This window comes from Arachis ipaensis, chromosome B3 (genome assembly GCF_059453495.1).
Source record: "Arachis ipaensis isolate K30076 ecotype BB chromosome B3, ASM5945349v1, whole genome shotgun sequence".
In the NCBI taxonomy this organism is placed as follows: Eukaryota; Viridiplantae; Streptophyta; class Magnoliopsida; order Fabales; family Fabaceae; genus Arachis; species Arachis ipaensis.
In genome coordinates this window covers 62,166,682-62,172,164 of record NC_142438.1, presented here as the reverse complement: position 1 = coordinate 62,172,164, position 5,483 = coordinate 62,166,682, and the positions used below count along the sequence as shown (strand labels likewise).

General features: G+C 36.0%; 1 non-coding gene across 1 annotated transcript; it reads right to left on the bottom strand.

Moving 5' to 3' along the window:
* Positions 1-5,068: 5,068 nt before the first annotated feature.
* On the bottom strand, positions 5,069-5,176 carry LOC148570856 (small nucleolar RNA R71). Its single transcript, XR_015908127.1, has one exon. It is a non-coding gene; the product is annotated as a small nucleolar RNA R71 (small nucleolar RNA).
* Between the last annotated feature and the right edge of the window lie 307 nt (positions 5,177-5,483).

The following is a 5,483-nucleotide window of genomic DNA, read 5'->3' as shown; positions in this document are numbered from 1 at the left end:
TGTTTTTTTGGCCCTTAAATTGGTGATTTTGATTCACTTTAATTCCATTTGATGCCTTGATGTGTTTGTTGAGTGATTTCAGGTTCATAAGGCAAGGATTCGATGGAATAAATAAAGAGAAAAGCATACAAAGTAGAGAATGCATGAGGAAACAAGGATTTGGAGTACATCAATCCACGCACACGCGCACGCGTGGAAGTGAAGTTGCATGGCGACGCGTACGCGTACATGACGCGTACGCATGGATGGTAAAATTTCCAAGCGAGGCGCACGCGTGACCCACGCGTACGTGACGCGGCATAAATTTGCAGATTAAGAATTATTAAGAAAAATGGCTTTGCAAGTACAGCTCTTAACCAGCAAAAATCCACTTGTCAATTTAGAAAAGAGTTGTCACAAATTTTAGAAATAAAATACTGGGTGTATGAGTCCCAGGTCGTCTCCCAACGAGTTGCAGGAAGATGTGCTATTTTACTAATCAGAGGTTTTCCAAAATGGTTTTTTTTAGTTTGATAAACAGGAGATTAAATTAGAGAATTTATGTAATTTAAATAAAATCTCGACTGGGAGAATATTAATCGAAAGTTCTATCCTTGTTGGAATTTTCTCAAGATCAATCAATAATTGGTAGTTATTTCCACTTAGTTAACCCTCAACGAATGAGGGAAAGTCAAGTTAAAAATCAACTTCTATTCACAAGTCCTAATCCTCTCCCTTGGGATGAATTAGAGTTAGTGACTAACAAGCCAACCAACAACGAACCAATTATAATTGAACTCTTGAGTATTCCAACTCAAGGTTCTCCTTTTAGTCAACTCCCAATCAAGTTGGGAAACTACTCCATTATCATAAATGTAGACTTTTGATGAGCGGATAATTTATACGCTTTTTGACATTGTTTTTAGTATGTTTTTAGTAGGATCTAGTTACTTTTAGGGATGTTTTCATTAGTTTTTATGTTAAATTCACATTTCTGGACTTTACTATGAGATTGTGTATTTTTCTGTGATTTCAGGTATTTTCTGGCTGAAATTGAGGGATTTGAGTAGAAATTAGATTCAGAGGTTGAAGAAGGACTGCTGATGCTGTTGGATTCTGACCTCCCTGCACTCAAAGTGGATTTTCTGGAGCTACAGAACTCGAAATGGCGCGCTTCCAATTGCGTTGGAAAGTAGACATCCAGGGCTTTCCAAAAATATATAATAGTCCATACTTTGACCAAGAATAGATGACGTAAACTGGCGTTCAACGCCAGCTTTCTACCCAAATCTGGCGTCCAGCGCCAGAAAAGGAGCCAAAACCAGAGTTGAATGCCCAAACTGGCACAAAAGCTGGCGTTCAACTCCACAAATGGCCTCTGCACGTGCAACACTCAGGCTCAGCCCAAACATACACCAAGTGGGCCCAGGAAGTGGATTTATGCATCAATTACTTACTCATGTAAACCCTAGTGACTAGTTTATTATAAATAGGACCTTTTACTAGTCTTTTTGACATCTTTGGTCTCAGTTTTAATCCATTGTTCATCTTAGGAGACTATTGATCACGCTTTAGGGGGCTGGCCATCTCGGCCATGCCTGGACCTTCACTTATGTATTTTCATACGGTAGAGTTTCTACACTCCATAGATTAAGGTGTGGAGCTCTGCTGTTCCTCAAAGATTAATGCAAAGTACTACTGTTTTCTATTCAATTCATCTTATTTCGCTTCTAAGATATCCATTCGCACCCAAGAACGTGATGAAGGTGATGATTATGTGTGACGCTCATCACCATTCTCCATTATGAACGCGTGCCTGACAAACACTTCCGTTCTACATGAAATAAGCTAGAATGAATATCTCTTAGATCTCCTAACCAGAATCTTCGTGGCGTAAGCTAGAATGATGGCGGAATTCAAGAGAATCCGGAAGGTCTAAACCTTGTCTGTGGTATTCCGAGTAGGATTCAATGATTGAATGACTGTGACGAGCTCCGAACTCGCGATTGCAGGGCGTTAGTGACAGACGCAAAAGGATAGTAAATCCTATTCCAGCATGATCGAGAACTGACTGATGAATAGCCGTGCCGTGACAGGGTGCGTGAGCATATTATTCACTGAGAGGATAAGATGAAGCCATTGGCAAGGGTGATGCCTCCAGACGATTAGCCGTGCCGTGACAGGGCATTGGATCATTTTCCCGAGGGATGACCGAAAGTAGCCATTGACAGTGGTGATGTATCACATAAAGCCAGCCATGGAAAGGAGTAAGACTGATTGGATGAAGATAGCAGGAAAGCAGAGGTTCAGAGGAAGGTAAAGCATCTCCATCCGCTTATCTGAAATTCCTACCAATGATTTACATAAGTATCTCTATCCCTATTTTATTATATAATATTCAAAAACACCATTATCACTTTATATCCACCTGACTGAGATTTACAAGGTGACCATAGCTTGCTTCATACCAACAATCTCCGTGGGATTCGACCCTTACTCACGTAAGGTATTACTTGGACGACCCAGTGCACTTGCTGGTTAGTTGTATCGAAGTTGTGAACCATGGTATTGGCACCATGTTCTTGGCGCCATTGCCAGGGAAAGAAAGAGCCATGAATTTTACATAATTAAAGTGTAATCACGATTACGCATACCAAGTTGCTCACGTTGCCAGGGATTGTTCGAGCCTGGATATCACAATTTCGTGCACCAAGTTTTTGGCGCCATTGCCGGGGATTGTTTGAGTTTGGACAACTGATGGTTCATCTTGTTGCTCAGATTAGGTAATTTTCTTTTTATTTTATTTTCAAAAATTTTTCAAAAATATTTCTAAAATTTTCTCATCTGTTTTCGAAAAAAATAAAAATGTTTTCAAAAAAATTTTTTATTCAAAATTTTTAAGAATGAATTCTAGTATTTCATGAAGCATGTTGAAGCCTAGCTGGCTGTAAAGCCATGTCTATTCCTTTGGGAATGAGTATGTCAGGCATGTCATATCTGAATTACATGCTGAAGCTTGGCTGGCCATTGGCCATGTCTAGTGTTTTGGACCGGAGCTTTCATTGAAGGCTTGGCTGGCTAGTGAGCCATGTCTAATTCCTGGACTGAAGCTTTAGACTAAGAATGCTAGATTCCTGGAATTCATATTAAAAATTTTGGAATCCTTATTTTTTTTTTCAATTAATTTTCGAAAAAATCCAAAAAATTAGAAAATCATAAAAATCAAAAATATTTTTATGTTTCTTGTTTGAGTCTTGAGTCATGTTATAAGTTTGGTGTCATTTGCATATGCATCTTGCATTTTTCGAAAATTTCATGCATTCATGGTGTTCTTCATGATCTTCAAGTTGTTCTTGGTAAGTCTTCTTGTTTGATCTTGATGATTTTTTGTTTTGTGTCTTTTCATGTTTATCATATGCATTCTTGAATTCTTAGTGCATAAGCATTAAAGAATTCTAAGTTTGGTGTCTTGCATGTTTTCTTTGCATTAAAAATTTTTCAAAAATATGTTCTTGATGTTCATCATGATCTTCATAGTGTTCTTGGTGTTCATCTCGACATTCATAGCATTCTTGCATGCATTCATTGTTTTGATCTAAAAATTTCATGCATTGCATAATTTTCATATTTTTCATAAAAATTTCAAAAATCAAAAAAATATCTTTCCCTTTTTCTCTCATCAAATTCGAAAATTTGAGTTGACTTTTTCAAAAATTTTTAAAATCTAGTTGTTTCTTATGAGTCAAATCAAATTTTCAATTTGAAAATCTTATCTTTTTCAAAATCTTTTTCAAAAATCAAATCTTTTTCAAAAATTTTTAGTTATTTTCAAAAATTCCAAAAATGTTTTTCAAAAATGTTTTTCTTATTTTTATACCAAATTTTCGAAAATAACAATAACAATTAATGTTTTGATTCAAAATTTGAAGTTTGTTACTTGCTTGTTAAGAAAGATTCAAACTTTAAGTTCTAGAATCATATCTTGTGATTTCTTGTGAATCAAGTCATTAATTGAGATTTTTAAAATCAAATCTTTTTCAAAACTAATTTCAATCATATCTTTTCAAAAATATCTTCTTATCTTTTTCAAAAATTTGATTTCAAAATATCTTCTCTAACTTCCTAACTTCTTATCTTTTCAAAATTTGTTTCAACTAACTAACTAACTTTTTGTTTGCTTCTTAACTTTTTCGAAAATATCTCCCCTCTTTTTCAAAAATTTCTTTTTAATTAACTAATTATTCTTATTTTTATTTTTAATTTTAAAAATTTTTCGAAAAAAAAAATGCTAACAAATTTCAAAAACCATTTTCGAAAATCACTAACTCTTTTTCAAAATAATTTTCGAAAATTATCCCTCCTCTATCTTATTCTATTTATTTATTCATATCCTAACATCTCATCTCACATTCTCTAGCCTCCTCACAGTGTGTTTCTTTCTTTACATCACATTCTTTGTCTCCCTCTTTTCTTCCACTCACAAAAGGATCCCTATACTGTGGTATAAAGGATCTCTATTATTATTATTATTTTTCTGTGCCTTCTTCTTTGTCATATGAGCAGGAGCAAGGATAAGAACATTCTTGTGGAAGCAGATCCAGAACCTGAAAGGACTCTGAAGAGAAAATTAAGAGAAGCTAAATTACAACAATCCAGAGAAAACCTTTCAGAATTTTTCGAACAGGAAGAGGAGATGGCAGCCGAAAATAATAATAATGTAAGGAAGATGCTTGGTGACTTTACTGCACCTAATTCCAATTTACATGGAAGAAGCATCTCCATTCCTGCCATTGGAGCAAACAACTTTGAGCTGAAACCTCAATTAGTTTCTCTGATGCAGCAGAACTGCAAGTTTCATGGACTTTCATCTGAAGATCCTTTTCAGTTCTTAACTGAATTCTTGCAGATATGTGATACTGTTAAGACTAATGGAGTAGATCCTGAAGTCTACAGGCTCATGCTTTTCCTTTTTGCTGTAAGAGACAGAGCTAGATTATGGTTGGATTCTCAACCCAAAGACAGCTTGAACTCTTGGGATAAGCTGGTCACGGCTTTCTTAGCCAAGTACTTTCCTCCTCAAAAGCTGAGCAAGCTTAGAGCTGATGTTCAAACCTTCAGACAGAAAGAAGGTGAATCCCTCTATGAAGCTTGGGAAAGATACAAACAGTTGACCAAAAAGTGTCCTTCTGACATGCTTTTAGAATGGACCATCCTGGATATATTCTATGATGGTTTATCTGAGCTATCAAAGATGTCACTGGACACTTCTGCAGGTGGATCCATTCACCTAAAGAAAACGCCTGCAGAAGCTCAAGAACTCATTGACATGGTTGCTAATAACCAGTTCATGTACACTTCTGAAAGGAATCCTGTGAATAATGGGACGCCTATGAAGAAGGGAGTTCTTGAAGTTGACACTCTGAATGCCATATTGGCTCAGAATAAAATATTGACTCAGCAAGTCAATATGATCTCTCAGAGTCTGCATGGAATGCAAGCTGCAT